The 20,476-nt window shown below is 32.7% G+C and overlaps 1 long non-coding RNA gene across 4 annotated transcripts; it reads right to left on the reverse strand.

Annotated features, from left to right (window-relative positions):
• Positions 1–6,086: 6,086 nt before the first annotated feature.
• Positions 6,087–7,582, reverse strand: LOC106302171. Of its 4 annotated transcripts, none has more exons than XR_001262373.1 (5): positions 7,351–7,581; positions 7,165–7,238; positions 6,980–7,089; positions 6,774–6,881; positions 6,087–6,698 (listed from the first exon to the last, which is right to left on the reverse strand). It is a non-coding gene; the product is annotated as an uncharacterized LOC106302171 (long non-coding RNA). The 4 variants fall into 4 exon arrangements; XR_001262372.1 differs by having other exon boundaries at positions 6,787–6,881; positions 7,351–7,579; XR_001262371.1 differs by having other exon boundaries at positions 6,774–7,089; positions 7,351–7,582.
• Positions 7,583–20,476: the final 12,894 nt, after the last annotated feature.

Consider the following 20,476-nt stretch of genomic DNA (forward strand, 5'->3'; position numbering starts at 1 on the left):
TGGGTACAATAAAATAACAATATGAAATAATCAAATAGATAACATCTTTTGAAATATGTTTTTCTTAAATTTATACATTTATCTATAATACATTTTTAAAATCTATTTATTATATTATAAAAAATAAATATGTTTAAGATAATTTATATTTACATGTTGTGATTTTAAAAATATACTTTAACATCTATTATTTTAGTATTTTACGGGATTTATAAGTAAAAAACTATTCTGTTAAAATAATATAGCAATACTACTTTAGTAAATTTTATACATAGTAGCATCTATCATATTATTTTAGTAAATTTTATTGATATAGGATATTTTTTGGATGTTATGATATTAATTTTTCTTTTTTATTTTTAATTAAGATATCAAAATATTAGGTTATTTTAATTTATACAACATACAAATATAGTTTCTTTTATCGTGGTGCATTTAAAATTTTTATTTTTTATTATCTATGCTTTTATCTTTTGTAAAATTTGAAATATTATTATTTTGAAAAATTTGAAAAATTACACTACTATTTTAGAGTTTGGAAGATTACATGAAATTTGAATTTGTTTTAGTTACTACATCAATACATTATTTTGAAAAATTATTTGAATTTTAGGTAATATTTTCTAAAATTTTCTAAACAGATCTCGTTATAATTTTAAAAAATATATAATTAAAATTTGATTTGTCATTAATATTTTAAATGAATTACTAAAATTTCATAGTTTCCTAATAACATATTTTTAAATAGTATATGAACTAAAGGTTATTATATACTATTATATTTTTGTATAAATATTTTAAACAATACAGTGTTGAGAATTTCAAAATAAACAAAAAGATGATATATAGTTGTAGATATAAAATTTTAACCTATATTAATAAATTTATTTTTGTATAAAACTATTATATAGTTTATGAATTTGTTAATTTATATATTCAATAAATGTTTGTATAAAACTATTAAATGAAAGATTATATAAAATTTAAAATTATTTTTGTATAAAACTATTAAATGAAACAATATAAAAATTTAAATTTTGTTAATTTATCTATTGAATATAATTTATCATATTTAATATGTATAGAACTTCTATTTATTATAATACAGAATTTAATTATAGAATTTATAAAAAAATAGTATATCATTTTATTTTCTTGGTTTACAATAAAATTTTAGTTAACATTGATTTATAACAATATTATATTACTAATTACAAAATTCATTAATATGTTTTTTATAAACTATTTAAATATTTAAATAAGATTTTGTTAGATTATTTCTCAACAGATTTTGTTATGATTAAAAAAATTTAAATTTATAGTTGGTTTATTATTAATGGGAGATAAATATAGGATCCTAAATTAATAGATTATATATTAGATTTTTAGTTTTCACTCTCTCAAAAACCTAAATTTGATGCATGTCCATAAGACATATGTATATAGTATTTTTTATTATTATTTATACACAGAAAATCACAATTTGTAAATCATATGATGAATATAGATTATAATCATGGTGTATCTACAATCTAAAAAGGACAAGAATCTCCTTCTTTTTTTTAAATGAGATTATTATTATTTGGAAAGACGAGTTGTATATGGCCCTAATGAGATATGCAAATCTGCAACAAATCTATAATTCATTACTTTCGGATATTATATACTTTGTTTAGAATTGGATAAATTTGGAAATAATGAAAACATTTTATTCTTATTTAAAATTTGATGGATTTTGGAAAAAATGAAAATAATAAATTTGACTAGGGCTAACGGTGGTGAAGCCATCTCACGAGATCTTAACGGCAAAGCCTTCAGTTCAGAAGAAAACTAGAGATAAAGAATGTAAAGATAAAAATTAGATTCTTGAGGTTTAGGAGAAATCTTCGTAGAATCAAATAAGAAAAAACAACATCCAAAAGATTTTATTGATCAAAGATTGCATTACAAGAATGATTTCTAGTGTAAAGTGAATCAAATAATTATTCTTTAAAATCCTTATAGGATGTGTTCTATGTCTAAATGGAAAAGAGGAGATCCATTGCTAAAGAGTGGTATCTCTTTATTTATAGAAAGAATAAACCTAGGGCTTCATAGTAAGATGTGTCTAATTTATTGTCTAATGGACCTTGAGGAAGGATGTAAATCCACCCCCAACCGTAAGCCCCCAAGTTCGTAGAGAGATGAAATCGATCTCTGTGAATTTTACAAATAGGGTTTATGAGACAATGAACTAGGCACATACCCATGTCGTAGACGATTGTCATGAACGAACTGTCGTGGTTAGGTTGCCATAAACGAAGTGACATGGATAGACTTTCCCGGGCGAGCTGCCATCGACATACTTCTGATTCCGATCGGACCTCCGGGGATGGTTGCGCGAACTATCTATGAGGACAGTGTTTTGAACCACCCGAAAGAGTCGCCCTGGATGAAGCGTCAATCGACAAACTGCCAAAAACAAGTCGCCATGAACGTACCGCCATGAAAGAACCGCCACAATCAAATTGCCGTGGATAGGCGTGTCTTCGCGGTATTGATGCGATCCATGTGTAAATGGAGTAATGAAATCAGCGAGTCGTCTTGTTGATCCGCATGTTGCCGTGACTGGTGCAGTCGGCATGTAAGATGTTTGCGAGATCAAACCAAGACTGCCAAGATCGAACCGAAACTGATGGAGTACACTCGTCGTGCCTTGTCAATCCGCAGCTTGTCATGAGTGTGTGATGTCCAACAGGTGGCTGATGGACTATCCTTTGTCCCCAAGTGAAGTTGTTACAAGCTTCAGAAAATTAAGACTTGTTAGCAATCACATGTTGTAAACTTTAATATAATCAAGTAAAGTGACTTAGAACATAAGTCAATATGCTGCAATAGTCAATGTTGTCTCCGTAAATATTCTATTCATGCTGTTAGAGAATCCCCTATATATTATTTATGAAACATTACAACTTCTTTTTGTAGCCACATGTCATCACTAGGATGATTTCTAGAATTATTAGAGAAATAAGTTGGTCCATCTAATTATATAATAAGCTTTTTATTAAACTAATCATAAATTCATTTTTAATGTCGTTTATTATTTCCTTAAATAAAGATTACGGAATTGCCTAATGTGGATAAAGTATATATGATAATTAATGATTTTGAATAATAAAAATCTGATAAAAAAAATGTATCTTCTATCAAATTTGTTTAATTTAAAAATATTAAAATAATTTTATAAAAAAACACAATAACCATATTATAAAAATTTAGATTTTTCTGTATATTTTATATTTTGAATTTTAAAAAATGACTATAAATTACTAAAACTGTTAAAAATCTCACATTCAAATTTTGCGATCCATGGTTTAAAATTTTTGTTATGACAAAATACAAATGATTACAAAATCATATAAATAAAAGTCTAATTTAATTAATCATTAAGATTTAAAATATATATGTATATATATCATTCTATATTAAACTATAAACCATATAGAATAAAGAGCAAATCTCCAAAATAGCACATTTCTAAGTTTATATCACAAAAATAGCACTCAAAAACTAAAATGACCAAAATAGCACATTTTAAACCCTAAACCCTAAACTCTAAACCCTAAACCCTAAATCCTAAACCCCACCCTTTAACTCTAAACCCTAAGTTTGTGACTTTTGATAAAACATTAAGTGCTATTTTTGTGACTTTTGACCTTGAGTGCTAGTTTGGGAACAAAAACTTGATTTAGTGCTATTTTTGTTTTTTTCTCTTGAATAAATAAATATTTTAGTTTCAAAATTTACTTTGAATAATTTTTTTTGATAAAAGTTTTGAACTAACATTGATAAATTTTTTTAAATTATCAATTACTAAAATTATTAATCCCACAATAAAAATTTTGTTATCAGTAATTTAAAGTTTTTGCTATTAAAATACACATGATAAAAAAACATATGAGTAGAAAACATCATTTAAAAAAAAAATAGACATTAATATTAAAAATATACTATGTATGTTAATATCATTTAAATTTAATTACGTATCCTATCAATTTTTTTTAAAAAAATGTTTGGATTAATAAAATTGATTTATACGTTCGCATCAATTTAATTATATATATAATAGTTACTAACTTTTAATTAATCAAGGCGCAGATCTTAATATAGTAAATTATTAAAGAGGCAAACTATAAACTTGACCATTAGAGCTTATAGTCATAGGAACAATAATTATTAGACAGAGTTGTTCTGGAAACTTTATCTTATTATTATTTCCTCATGAAGTGGGCGATGTTGAAGAAGCGAGCGAACAAAACTGACTTGGCTCCCAAGCACAAACTGATCCAAGATCAAAGACCTTCATGGTGTGCCAATGAGAAGATGAAGAGTAGCTTTTGGATAGGCGCTCATGTCCTCGGTGAAATGAGATTGACCCATTACTCCGACACCTGATCAGACCACGAACCAACCCACGACCTCCTCTGTTTCTCTTGCCGGAGAACGATGTCGTCACCGTTCCGAAACCAATGACATCATCGGAGTTCGAGCGTGGCCATGTTTCAAGCGAGCTCTGAAATCAACCAGGATCCAAAGAGAATCTTGTTTCCGTCCAATCTTGTTATGGTGATCCCCTCAAAGAGCAGACAGATCGGAGCTTAACGCCTTTGCTGAGATCGTTCGGGAACTAGACATGTATGTCGACGAAACAGACCGTGAGCTTAATTCAAGAGCCCTCTTTGTGGTTTTAACAGCAAAGCTTCTTCCTTTATCTAAAAATATATTTGTAATTTGCGGGGGAGCTTGGAGACAGTACGAGCTTTCATTGGAGAAGTTGGTGAAGACGTCATGGCGGGCCTCTGCTTTTAGTTCGACAAAGCTTTTAGTCGGGAAGCAAGGTATGACGAGACACGACGAGCAGGTGCTCGTGATATCGTGCTCAAACAACCTCTGAATCTAACTAGGTGAGGCTTGATAGTTGTGAGTGATTAGCTGAAATCAAACCATGGCTTCCAAGACCAAACTGTGATTGTGATTGCTGCGGTGTCACAAATCAAGAACAGAGCTGAACTCGTCTCTCAGCTGCCGTTGATGGAGCTTGGAGATGTTACTGACGAAACGAGAAGTAGAATTCTTGAGGAGCTTAAGCCGGTTGCGGCATTCTTGTCGGGCTCTGGGACTAGGTGGATGGTGATGGATCAAGACACAGACACCGGTGATTGGCTCATCATCCCCGCTCTTGCCCAAATCAAACTGAATGTATCGAGCTTTGGAGGATCTTTGGTAACATCAACAGCCAGAGAAAGCTTCTTCCTTTATCCAAGCCGTCATAGTCGCCGAGATCGTGAAGCTTAAAGCTTTGTTTCGCCGAGTCGTGGCTTCACCAAATTGTCATCGTCTTTCTCCTGTGGCCACGAGATCCCGATGACCTTCCAAGGCTCTCTCTGTCCTCGTCTTCTTCGCGACTTTCGTTTGACCTTGAAAGGCCTAGTTCATCGTAAGGAAATCGTGTTTCACGGACTGGAAAGAAGCATGATCAGTCCGAGAAGAGCAATCCCAGAAGCTTCACCGGCGGAACGAGACTCAATCATCCCGAGATCGCAATCGCCGCTCCGAGCCATCTCCGTGAGCCCAAGGACCCGACGGCGAGCTGAGAGTTTTGGGCTTGTTGGTGGGCTTTTGGTGACATCAACCGTTGGGCTTCATGAATTGCTTCCTCTTTTATCCAGCCATTCTCAGCCCACCAAGTGTTCGGTCAATATCCCACAAGAAGAAAGCAAAGCTTTCATGAGAAAGCCATCGTGGGAGTGAAAGTACGAGATGGCAAGTTGAAGAGAATCTTGGGCTCTTTGGTCGATCTTTGATCACATCAAAAGCCAAGTTTTCATGAGGAACCTTTATTTTTTTAGCTTGAGTGAAGTTAAATCTACGATTCTCCCAAATTTGACATGCTTTGAAGATAGTTCTCCTTGACACCCTCTTTCTACCGCCAATTTTTTGACCCAAAAACCGTGTTTATGCTAGTGATGTTTGTTGAAATCATACATATAAAGATTAGATTCTTGAAGTTTAGAAGAAATCTTCGTAAAATAAAATGAGAGAATGAATATCTAATAGACTTTATTGATCAAATATTGCATTACAATAAATCATTCTTGTGTAAAGTGATTCAAAGAATATATAAAATCCTTATAGGATGTGTTCAAAGTCTAAATGGAAAAAAAAGAAGATCACTTCTAAAGAGAGGTGTCTCTTTATTTATACAAGTAAGAGTTTAGGGTTTCCTAGTATAATGAGCCTAGCTCATTGTTCAATGGGCGTAGTTGAAGGGCAAAGTCCACCCCCAACACATTTGTAGTCTCTCCAACTTCTGCTGTCACACCTCCTGCAACCTCTGCAACAGAGTTTTTGGTCACCAGCAGAGCCTTCTGATGCTACTGGTTTCACTACAGGTAGGTCATAATCAAGACAATTGTTATCTCCCTGGTTATGTCACAGTAACAAACATGAAATTATAATTTACAAGGCAGTATATTTTTTAAAAATATTTGACAAATTCAGGGAGTTGTGCACGTTGTTGCTCAGAAGTGATAGGGAAGATGGTGAAGGTTTAGTGAGTGGTAGTGCCACTGAATTCTCCTAGCTTGAGCTGGAAAGTGTATGTTTTGCATACAATATCAGAGAAAAACTGGGGAGTTCGTTGTCCACACGAGCACTCACTGCCAAGGAAACATTTTATTAATAAGTACACACAGAGTTGTTAGAGAATTAGTGTGAAACGAATGATAGAATACAGGGAATCTTGACCGAAATTTGCGCAGCTCCAGCAGCATGAATGTTTGTCAACTTTTCCAAAGACAGCCTCATCCATCTGGTCAAGATTCAGACAGCTCCACACGATACTTATAGGCAAGGAATATATGCACATAAAAGTATAATAGTGTTGGGAATCTAAGGAAGGGGACTAAAACACCAGGAGAACCAGCTTAAGGATTGCTACCTCAGAACACCGACAATACAAGGCATGTGAAAGAAGAATATTCTATTGTTGGAGCTTCTCTGAAGATTTAGACCAACCTTTATCTGCCTGAATACCAGTTACTCAATTAACTGTAATCAGTCAGAGAACCGTAACAATTAGAATACACAACCGAGGGGGTAACTTGATATAGTTAAGACTTTCACCTTAAGGTTCTGTTTTCTGGGCATGAGCCAGCTTTTGTGAAGAGGAAGGCTGGTTTGAGTCGTCCCCAATCAACCTAAAGAGTTTAAACATGGCAGCACAGAAAAGTTAGAGAGAATCGTGTGCCAAGATTTTTAATATACATAAAATTGTTGATATTTAATATCCGTAATTGAACGTGGTATGACATTTATAGGGTAAGCTTCAGTCGGTTTCTTAAGAAGACAGATGCCTGATTTAATTAGAGAGGTGGGAGGAGTAGTGCAGTAGGCATTAATGCTTGGATTTATGTCGCTGACGGATGATCAATACACCGGTTACAGAAAGGAACGCCAGAATTAGAGAGTTGTGAAGAGACGCAAAAAATTTCTCAGGAGCGACACAAGAATGAACCAAACCCTAATTTGACCTGGGCCACTAAAGAAATAACAATAATAGCCCATCTCAATATTCAGTTCAACACACAGAGCCCAAATATAAAGCATAGCGTGAGAATGTAGTGTCAGACTGTTAATAATATAAGGCGAAACTCGCCCACTCCTTGAGTGGACCCACGAGGAGGAGAGGTGGAATCACAGGGAGACATTGAAGCCAACTTTATTATAATAGATAGATTATATTACTAACTAGGAAATTAACTAATATATTATTTATAAAAATATTTAAAATTTTAAGTAAGATTTTGTTAGATTATATCTCAACAGATTTTGTTATAATTAAAAATAAATAAATTTAAATTTATAAAAATTTATAGTTGGTTTATTATTAATGGGATGTAAATAATCAAATAATTTATAGTTGGTTTATTATTAATAGGATGTAAATAATCAAATATGTTATATTAGCTAATTCTTTGTTCCTACTATGACTTGTGTTAATGGTAGATAAAAAAAATAAGATCCTAAATTAATAGATTATATATTAGATTTTTAGTTTTCACTCTATCAAAAACCTAAATTTGATGCATGTCCATAAGACATATGTATATAGTATTCTGTTATTATTATTTATACACAGAAAATCATAATCTATAAATCATATGATGAATATAGATTATAATCATGGTGTAGATCATCTACGGTCTAAAAAGGACAAGAATCTCCTTCTTTTTTTTAAGGGAGATTTGTCAAAAGTGACTCAAAACTTGATTTTGAATACAAAAGTGAACTCCAAATTCAATCAAATACAAAAGTAACCCAAAAACCTAGTGAAATTACAACAATCTCCTTATGAACAAACAAAAAATATGTATTCAGTTTTACCATTATAACTCTCTATTAGAGAAGACTTACAAATAAGTCTTCTCTATGGTGACTTCTTTGTAAGCCTTCTCGATCAATAGATCTTAAAATAATTTTTAAAAAAATATTTTGATGGGTAAAAAATTAAAATCATGTAATAATAAACATTTCTCAATAATGTAACTTTAGTTCATCTGAAATTGAATTATTTTCAACGTAGATGAATGAATGTATATTGGCTCATGAATCATTGGTTTAGGATTTGTTAACACATGTTATAGTATTGTATGTATCTTTAGGGTTAGATTCTGAAATCTTACCTTCATTTTTTTCTTCAAATTGACTCATATATGTTTAGTAACTATCTAATAACTTGATTTAAACAATTTCTAAGTTTCTTTTAACTTTAAGAAAGTGTTTTTTGCATAGTTAATTGATTTTAGGGTCTGGAAGACTTACAGAAGACTTTAAAAAAAGACTTTCGACACATCCCGCCTAAATTTTAGTAGAATTTAGGGTTTCTGCCTAAATTTTGGAAAAATTTAGGTTTCCCGCCTAAATCAAAAGTCTTCCATAATTCATCCAGGAGTCTTCCAGAGGAAGTCTTTTCATGGATTAGATCTTAAAAATAATTAATAAATTTTTTAAAAAATATTTTCAAAGGGAAAAAGTCAAAATCATGTATTAATAAACATTTCTAAATGATGGAATTTTAGTTTTACTGAAATTGAATTATTTTTAACATAGATGAGTGAATGTAGATTGAGTCATGATAATCTTTGGTTTAGGGTATAGTAACATATGTTGTAGTATTGTTAGTATTTTTAGGGTTAGATTTTGAAATCTCATCTTAAAAAAAAAAATTGACATATATGTGATTAATGACTATCTAATAACTTGATTTAAATACTTTCTAAATATCTTAAAAGTTTAAGAAATTGTTTTTTGCTTAGTTATTTGATTATATGGTCTGGAAGACTCACAGAAGACTTCCTAAGAAGTCTTTTGACATATCCCACCTAAATTTTAGTAGAATTTAGGATTTTCGCCTAAATTTAGAAAAATTTAGGTATCCTGCCTAAATCGAAGCCTTCCCGAAGTCTTCTAGGGAAAGTCTTCTCATGTTTTAGATCTTAAAAATAATTAATAATTTTAATAAAAAAATATTTTGAAAGAGAAAAATAGAAATCATGTATTAATAAACATTTAAAAACGATGGAAATTTAGTTTTACTAAATTTGAATTATGTTTAACATTGATGAGTGAATGTAGGATCTAGAAGACTTCCCAAGAAGTCATCTCTTAAAAGACTTTCCAAGAAGTCTTCATATATAAAGAAAATTTACACATTCTCTTTCTTACTTTCAAATGGCTGCAACAAAAATGTAATGTTTATCACTCTAAAACTCTCCAACCTCTCTCTAATCTCTTTGAACATCAAAACACCAAATTTAAATCCATTTCTCATTTTTTTCTTATGTCTTCTCACAAATTTATCTTCTTTTTGCAGGTTTTTCATTACATGGTTCTCATTAGGTCTGTCCAATATGGTAAAACCGAACCATACCGAACCGAACCGAACCGAAATAGAAAATATGGTATGGTTTTGGTATATACCATATAAACCGAATGGATATGATTTTATAAAAACCGTAGGATTTGGATATGGTTTGGTTTATAACCGATTAAACCGGATAAACCGAACAAAACCGATCAAAAGTAAAAACATGTAAATATGTATATATTTTATAACGTCACATGAAAATTATATTTGTTATATAAGTTATTCTTTTGTTAATAATTATTATCATATTTTTATAGTAATAAAGAATCATAATTTGAAAAACATTAAAATATAACTAAATAACAATTCATCGTAACTGAGTCTTTTTATTTTCTTAGTCTTCTTCTTTTAATCATTTTGTTTTCTTTTATCATTGATTAAATTGAAGTGAAGGTTATAAATTTGATGGATAATAAATAGAAAAAATTATTCACAATTTTTTCTTATTTATAAACGAACAGAGTTTCACTCGATGAAGCATGACTTTGATGAACACTGAATATGGAAGAGTGGAAACATTTTCTTTCATACTTCTCTTTTGTTTTTTTTTTATTTTTATTTCCAAAATTTTGAGCTTTGATTTTAATTGTAGATTTGATTATTTCATTTGAAGGTATAATCGTTTTTATTTTTTTGTTCTTTTATTTGAAAATATAATATATTTTTAATGAATGACTGCGATGACAATATGACTCTAAAATTTATATAATATGATCTCAAACTAAATAATTATGTTTTGGTATAAAACCGAATAAACCGAAAACCGGCGGTATATAAACCGAACTGAACCGAAGTAAATATGGATTTAGAATGGAAGTTATATTTTACTAACCGAAATACCAAAAAAACCAAAAAAACCAAACCGATATCCGGATTGAACACCTCTAGTTCTCATCTTTCACTCATTCAAAGGTAGATCAATAAATGTTGGATATGTATTATTGTGTGTTTTATATATTATATTCTAAAAACTATAGAATCAACATATTGTGACTGTTTTGTTTATTATTTAAGCACTAAAATTATCGATTTATCTGTTTTGAAGTCATTTGAATGTTTTTGAATTTGCAGATTTTTCAGATCTGAGACTGACGTTGAAAGACTTCTCAGAAAACTCTCGGAAGACTTCTAGACAAGTCTTCTAATGCATTTTATGCTAGAAGGCTTCCCACGAAGTCTTCAGGAAGTCTTCTGCCCTAAGTGGTACACATTTTGGATATGTATTTTTTGTGTTTTATATATTGGATTCTAAAAAGTTATAAATTCAACCTAATGTGACAGCTTTTTGTTTATTATTAAGCATAAACAAATGTTTTTGAAGTCTTCTCTGTTTTGAAGCTATTTGAATGCTTTTGAATATGTAAAATTTTCAGATCTAAATCAAACTTTGGAGAACTTCTCAGAAGACTCTTGGAAGACTCTCGGAAGACTTCTTGGGAAGTTGCATTTTATGCTAGAAGACGTCCCACAAAGTCTTCAGGAAGTCTTCCAAATTTTTCTGTTCAAAGTTATACAAATTTTGGATATGTATAGTGTGTTTTATATATTAGATTCTAAAAAATTATAGATTCAACCTAATTTGATTGTTTTATTTATTATTTAAATGTAAAAAATTATTTTTGAAGATTTCTATGTTTGAAGCCATTTGAATGCTTTTGAATATACAGATTTTTCAAATATGAGTTAGACTTTGGAAGATTTCTCAGAAGACTCTCAGAAACTCTCGGAAGACTCTTGGCAGACTTCTTGAGAAGTCTTCTAATGTATTTTGTGCTAGAAGACTTCCCACGAAGTCTTCCAGAGTCTTCTGCCCAAAGTGGTACAAAGGAATGATGTCAAGTGGAGACCAAACTTATCTATGTTGAGGAATGATATCTAGTTCCATGTGTAATAGTTTTGTTTATGGTCTTTTTTATAATTTGTATGTGCACTATTCAGTTGTGAATTCTTTTGTAAACTTAAAGAAATATTAATCAAAAGAATTTTTTTAACCATTCTACCCACTGATATCACTTAAATTACCCTAAGGAGTGAATTACTCTCTCAAATAAGAGGTTCAGATGTAGTATTTAGGGATTGAATCCACAAAGACTCTAAGATTACTCAATAGATCTAAAGGATTAGAAATAAAGATAGACTAAGGGGTTTATTTGTTTAAAAGCAGTAAATGATAATTCGAACAAGGTAATTGTTCGACGGTTTAAGTTGAAGTTGTTTTAAGGATGGGAAAACAGCTAGACTTAGGCAAATTCTCAGGTATGAAAAGCATGCAACTTAGTTTAAACTAAAGGGTTTGACGGTTTTTGAACTTAAACAATGGTAAAACCAGATAGGTTTTCTTTACTAGATCTCGGATCTCAACTGCCGTCTTTTGATCTCGAGAAAGAGTCGATCGATGTGACTTGATGCACATCGTTCGATACACCTTTCAAACCATCAATCGACACAACGATAGTCGCGTCGATCGACGGTTCTTCTAGCAAGCTTTGCGAGCGGGTTTTAAGCTGTTCTCTAACCTTCTAGACCGACTCTCGTTGTTATCTAGTCAGTTAGATCACGCTGGCTAATTCAGGTATTGAGGGTAACGGTTGGTTATCTCAATTAATCCTAAGATCTAAAATGAGGTTGATCAATCCTAATTTTATCATTAAGTTCAACAAGCATGAAAGAACAATCAAAACACCTTTTTAACAGTCTTATTAGCAGTACATACTTTCAACCTTTGTGAGAAACCTAAATCTAACAATTAGGTTTACTCAGACATATTCATGAGAGACAAAGTCATGATGGCTTGAATAAAACTCAAATGAAATATTTAACACGAAAAGTAAGAGTAATAGAAATAAAGGAGTTCAAGATCTTCTCTGTTATGCAGTCTCAGATCTATTTCTCCAATCCTAAGCTCTTCTAATGGTAGCCAAAATGCTTCTTCTCCAAAGTAGGTTTTTAGGCCAGTCTGCCTCTAAAGAGATACAAAACCCTAGTACATATAGCCTCACAGACGGCTGAGGGCTTAGGTTACAATTAATAAACTTTATGGAAATGAAATCTTCTAATTTCGTGATTAATCCCCGAGTGATCCAATATCAATCGATGGCGCTGAACGGCTGTCGATCGATTTTAATTGGCTCCGGTCAATCGAGATTGGTCTTCAAGTGTCGATCGATGCTCTACGCGTAAAAGTACTCCAAAGTATCCCAAAAGCATCATTTCCTTCTATCAAGTAACTGAACCTGTAATTGCTTTGAAAAGACTCTAAAACATGATAAATATATCTTAAAACACTTATATACCATGACTAAAAATGGGTGAAATCCATGGTCTATCAACTCCCCTAGACTTATCATTTTGCTTGTCCTCAAGCAAAACAAACGGACAGTCTCTCTGAAAGAGGTTTGAAAACAGCAAGGACTCACAGATTTAAAACACAGAAGTCATCATCTCAACAATATTGTATTCCACATCTAAAATGTCCTAATCACAAAAGCTCACCATGCAATATCCTAGCTTAACAACCAAATTCATCTAGCCAACAACTTAGCAAATCTTATCTGACATCCCCCTCTACCAAACTCATTTCTTAGCATAAATAGAAGTGCAGACTTTACCTTGGGAGTATCGATCATAGGATGCAAGGATTTTCAAACAAGTATATGGATCTGCAGGTAAAAGTTTGTTCATATATTTTCTCTCTACTAATTTCTCTCTTTAGTCAAAGTCTGCTTATATTGCAAGATCATTGACCAAGATTGGACAGGCTTCTTGAGGCACAAGATTTTTGTAATGTTTAAGCCAAATGATTATCTATTTTAAAACAATCAAATTCAATGGAGTACTAGGACTGGCATTGCCGTCTCTTAAGATTGCTGAAATTAACACAGTATTGGAGAATCTAGTCAGAAAAAAAAATCAATAAGCCAACCCATTTTCTCTATATGGATGACTGGTCATGTCCTCGTTCCTGGAACTTGATATGGAGATAAACGTTTCAACATAAACGGAACTGTTTTGATTCAGATCATGGGAATTGATCGTGAACAAGCTGTAATGAAGTGAATGATCAGAATAGATCTTGAGAAAACTAATTCTAAGTCTGGAAATGGACCAAGAGATTTAGTAGGATTGAATAAGATGAAGAAAGCTAGCTGGCCGAAGTGTATAACAGCTAGGAGATGCAAGGAAGAAGCTGAGCCAGCTGAACGGAACTCGGTTGGAGCTCAAGTAGAGTGTGTCAGCTCCCTGAGCTGGATGGACTAGTTCACTCAGACGGGTCAGCTGGGGATCAGCTCAACTCAGCTGGACTGAGTGTTCAAGTCTTGGCCAGTTGGGCCGGGTCCGGACAGTGACCGGACCATGTGGACCAGCCATGTGTACCGATGGGCCGGTGGGCTCTTGTGGTTAGACCATGGGCGTGGGCAATCACTTGGGACTTGTTTTGGACATGTCCAAGGGTGGTTTGGAAGGCCCAGGACGTCTGGTAACTGCCATAGACGAATGGGTGCAATCTATACCATTGATTAAATCAATGGCCAGAATTGATACTGAAGGGATGCAATGGTTAATAAGTAACCATCACTTCTCCTATATAAGGAAGGCAAGTCGGCAGGGCTTCCTCCTACACCCTGAAACACAAAGAAATCCAGAGAAAAACAGAGGTATGGTCGGATTAAACAATCCAATATTGGTGTGAAGGCAACAAAGATGCAGTTTTGTGGGCAATCAAAGGGGAAGTTGTAAACGACCTTTGATGTTGTTTGATCATGGATGATCACGTCCTAGGTTTCCTCTATGTCTTGGGAACACACGCAAAATGGTCAGGAGAGAAGGGAGAGGGCCGGACTCCACTTTCAATGGCATGAACAACCTTGAAGGCGGATGCAGTGTAGAAAGTGGTTTCATGGGAGTTCCATGGAAAGGATGATGGGTGCGACCCATGAATGGATCTTATCAATACTGGAAGTATATGATAAAGATTGATAGAGGCATGCACTGGAGAAGCATGGCCGAACATAATAAGGAAAGGCACATGATCTATTCAGATCATGTATAAGGTAACCGATTTTATGATTACTTTCCAGTTTATATTTCTGTCTCTTGTGGTGCGATCCAGGCCAAGTATGGCACGCCCCTTGAAGACCATATATTGTGATGTAAACTATGTTTACATGGTGTAGTCTGTTGGATCAGACTTGATGGCACTGAACCATGGCCTTGGCCGGTTCAGGAATGATTCTATGGCCTTAGCCGGACTGTTCATAGTCATGATCCATATGATCCCGGTCGATTCATTGGATTCTAATTATGGGAATCTCTTAGTTAGGATTTATCATGAGTTTTAGTGAATTTTAATTAGTTTTTGGAGTACTTTCGAAATTGGTCAGATTTGGGCATGATGAGTAATTTGATGTTTAGATAAGGAACCAACCATGCAATGATAGATCCTTGTGTTAGGTTATCTGATCATATGCTTGTGTGGTGATATGATTGTCACTTATGATTATTGATCATAAAGAATGTTAGTTATCAACCTTTGGTTGGTAAGCTATGTGCAAAGCATTGGCTAAGAGCCATAAAGAAGAGCATAGCTAGTACTTGGTGGCGTGGACCATAAGTACTAAGCTTAGGTGTTATTATTCAAGAAAGGCTGTGTGTTATTTGATCTTGGGCAAGGATGGACGACCTGATCCATTGGTGATGGAATAAGGTGTCTGCTCTGAATGATCAAAGGATGCACCGGATGTTAGAGCAAGATTGATCGGCTCCACTAGGACATGGTTCCATGGCCGGTTGGGTAAGTGTTAAGACTCATCAGTTCTGAGTCATGTGGGGTGGTTGGTTGATTGACTCAGGATCTGATGGGCATTGTTAGTCCATGAGCTGGACTTGGTATCATAAGCTGATAAGTTAAAGGATGTTGAATGAAGCATGAGCCGGGAAGGGCCAAATGCATCCTTAGCTGTTTGAAGACTTCTCAAGGGTTACTTAAGTCAGTGGGGATGGTTGGCTGAATGACTAAGTGCCTAGGGGAGTTATTTTATGTGTTAAGGAGCTGGACGCAGTATATGGCAGTTGGCCATAGCTTGGTCTTAGCTCAGTTCGAGTGTGACAGCTCGATCAGCTGGTTTACGAGTTCATTCAGCTAGAACAGCTGGGCCGATGAGCTAACAAGCTCCGTGGATGTGGCTAAGGTATGATCTAGTAACTCTTGCTTAGTTCTAGATAGAATGGACTAGGGGAATGGAACCTCATGATTTGATTCGGGTCTAGGATCGACCTTTGAGCTAGCTGGTAGCTGAGAGTACTAACTATTAGATGAGGTGATTCGACCAGACAAGTGTTAGATTGGTTATACACCAATGGATGATAGATGTTATTCCGATGTGTATGTGTTGAATTGATCTAAGATAGGAGAAGACTATGGTAGTCTTGAGCTACGATCTGAGTTAGCCATCGCCTATGGGCGATGTTTTAAATAAAGGGCAAAAATTTTGAGAGGTTCGGTCAGGGTATGGACCGAGCGACGTGAGGCGTCGACCGCGGCCTAGGCGGCCGGGATCGGGTCTTACATGACTTCTCGCAAAGGAGCTGAACCAGCTGGTGACGAAGATCAAAATGTTGGACAGATAATTTTTGGTAGAAGAGACCCAAAGTACGTCCATGAGGAACATGTCTACGTTCCCGATGTAATGCGTTTGGAACATTGGAATGTCTCGAATTTCTGTTGGTGGAAAAGATATCAAAGTTTGTGTTCCACAAAGCATAGCATTTCTGGACTTTGGGACGACGTACATTTATGGTCCAAAAGGTATAAAAAATTAAGTTTTAGTTCGTGTATACACTCAGTTTATATGTATTTTTGTTTGTTAAATTATGTTTCTCATTTTTAATATGTAGGAAAAAAAAATCAAGGCGAGATCTCCTTCATAGTTGGAGGAAAGACTGTATCTATCACTCCAAGCAATGTACAATCCTAGTTTTGTTAAACTTTCAGCTGTTATTTATGTCAAGAAAATGGCATAAAATATATATTCAATCAGAGCTGATTTATTAGCAAAAACCGAGATACATCAATAGCACATGAAAATCAGTTAAATGTTTATTTTTGGGCATATATGGTGGAGTGTTCTGCGTAATATAGATATTTATAATTAAAAAATTGCTATTTTTTCCTATATTTTACTTTACTTTTCTCGACTTTTAAAACTATTTTTTCTTATTCAAACTTTCATTCAGTAATAATTTTATCAGTGAACTATAGAAAATATCTGATGTAATTATATTTACATTTGTAAATTTACTTGGGATACATATATAAGCTGTGTGAATTTGAATTTTATATAGTCAAATACATAGTAATTTAATTAATTTTAAATATATAAAATATCCATTTTAAATTTTTTGAAGGTTTATTTTAGTTTAGATAATTAAGTTTGTTATCATAACCAGAATTTGGTTTACTCTACAGTATTTATTGAAATTCTATTAGTCTATAACAAAAGCTAGCAAGGAAAATCACATCGGCATAAATGTTTTTTGCCGAAGTTATTACACTCGCAACTATAAGGCCTGTCGCCTCCTTTCTTAACAAAGTCATTTGTGCACGTCTCGTCTCCGTTAGTGCCACATCTTCCGACAAATATATCTTTCTGGATACATAGGTTACCCATTGTACGTAGTAAATCCAGCTTCCGCATCTATTATTTCATAGGAACCATACAAAATCATTAAATTTTACACAAAACACTTTAGTTGTTGATTAAACGACCAATTTAAATTAGTAAATGTTTTATAACTTTTTCTCTCTAGAAACAACTTATTCGCAATATGCAATACTTGGATTTTTTAAGTTTTACGTGTAAAGAAAAAGTCGATGTCTTACCTATGACATTGTTCAGAATAAAGGACATGAGAATACAAGAAACGAAAAAAAAATAGAAGCAGATCTCATGATTCTTGATGAGTGACTTTTAGAGGGATGTATTCAATTGAGAGTTTTAAGTGATTTGTGTCAAAATGATAAATCTACTGTTATTGAAACATGAATTTTAAAAACTCATTTAAAATCTAATGTTATTGAACTTGACATTTTATAAAGTACTTGACATTTTATAAAGTACTCTGAAATCCACTGTTATTGAAAATATTTTAAGTTGTAGAGTTTTAAAGTTTTCAAGTGATTTTAGAGTGTTTGGGTGGAGTTTCTTAGTTAAAAAAAATAAAACTCAAATCCCATGGTTTTAGGTGATATTCTAGAGTGGTTTAACAAAAATCATTTTATTCTCTACATTTCTTTAAAATCATCTAAAACCTCATTAAAAGTCAAATCATCTCAAATTTTAGATTGAATACATCTCCCTTATACTTTTAAACTCTTGTGTGCAAATGATTTTTCTTTCTGTTTTTCAAAAAAAAAAATGATTTTTCTTTCTGTATGTCTTAGTATTATTATATGTGATGAAACAGTTTGTGTAAATTTCTATATAGGCATATTCAACAAATGCATTGGTAAACGCAGTGGGCCTGATTTGGAAAGTATGTATACAAAGACCAAATCTTCACAATGATACTTTTGAAAATAGTGACCAAATCTGTAAACAATTAATGAGTATTTTAACTAGTTTTGGAAGGTAATTTTCAATTTATTTTAACCAGAGGGAGTTAACTCATTAGCGTTTGAGATTGCCGCTAGTGTCACTACAGGTCTACGTTACCAATCTTACATTGCTAATGGAGGCCCTTCTTGGTTATCTCCTGCTATCAGAAACCAAGCACTGCCATAGTGTTGATCGTCATGAATCCGCCTGATGGCCGCGAAACTAGTGATCTTTGGAGTTGTTTACATTGTGTTAAACGCTTTATTTGGGTTCTTTTGTTTAAGGCTTTGGCCTTGTGGCATCTACTGATATCTTATTTGCAATTTTCTGTTTCAAAACTTGTGTGATTTCAAGTCATTTGACTTGTTTTTGAATGAAATTCTTGACAAAAAAAAAACATATATATATATATACATTATTTTTTATATATATTTATTTCATTATTATTCAACAAAGATTAAAAAATCGTTTTAAATTTGTAAACGAAATAATGAAATTTCTATTTATTTATGATGCAATCTGAAAACCATATTTGAAATAGTTTCATATATTTATTATTAGTATATAAATATATATATCTAAACTATTAAAACAGAAGTACAAATAAAAATTGACCCTGACTTTTCCTAAATATTTACAAAGCAATGCCACTGGAATAAAACACGGTAGTTTTATCCGATTATTAAACCAACCACTTAAATTTGAACTGCCTTACTTTTTTAAACACGGTAGTTTTATCATATTGCGTGTTTCCATATCCGTGATCTATTTAAAATCGTTACATATAATCAATATGCATTAATAATACCGAAATTTGTTTAATGATAATCATTTTAGATATGGAAACATTATTAATCCTAAAATCTCTATTGAAACTAATTCACAAAGTTGTTTCCGTATATAGCTCTTGCAATCTTAACAATGGAATATATTGCTACAAGTTCTTAATTTCCAATCTTGCCTCCCAAAATATTCCTTGAAATCGACTATAGCAAGCATCAGTAGTTAGTTTCCATATTCTGCGCTTGAGATTTTAACAAATAACTAGGATTTGATGATTAGCATATATATTTATACGATACGGTTTAGTTTAAAAAACAGAAATAAGAATATCTAAGCTGTAGCTTGCCATCTTTATCCTCTTAACCTAAATTCTAAGAGCCATCTATATATACTTCTCCTCCTATTTAACTGCTCAATCAGACGCTTCTAGCCCGTGTAACCGTGAGTTGAAACTGCTATTCCTTCAATGGAGTGAGCAGAAGAAAAAACTAAGCAATTTTATAAGGTAGTGTTGAGATGCTGTTTTTATTTGTATGATGAGTCTTAATGATGAGTTCCATCCCCTTTTTATTATTTGAGGAGCATTATTTTAAACTAACCTTGACCTCATGTGTTATTAACCAAATTGCCATTTCTTAGGTGTCAACACTAGAATCACTCTCACACCCTTTAGTTAAAAGCCCTCTCCTCATTAGACTAATTACATATATTGCCATTATTCATTACAATATAGCTTAACATAATATATTATATGATTCCTATCTATATAACCGATAACCCATTTCTCACGCGGCCTCCTTCGTATTGATAGAATGTCTCTTTTATTATTGATTTTTGTAGTCTCCTTAGGTTTCTATATCCATCAAGTAGATACAAATATATTTTAGTAAAAGTAGTATAACACAGGTTTTAGTTCAAGAAATATTTCTCATCTATCTCGAGACGCCTATCATCTTTATGATATATAAGTACAAATAAAAATCGAATATAGCTCGAAACGCCTATCATCTTTGAGAATATAGAAATCTCAAGTATAAATTTGTTTTTGTATAAGTATGAATGTTCGTCTCACTTAAATGATATCAACTATAAGGCAATTTCAATATTTTCAAAATGTAGAAGGAGCTATATG

The sequence above is a fragment of the Brassica oleracea genome, chromosome C7, assembly GCF_000695525.1.
Source record: "Brassica oleracea var. oleracea cultivar TO1000 chromosome C7, BOL, whole genome shotgun sequence".
NCBI lineage: Eukaryota > Viridiplantae > Streptophyta > Magnoliopsida > Brassicales > Brassicaceae > Brassica > Brassica oleracea.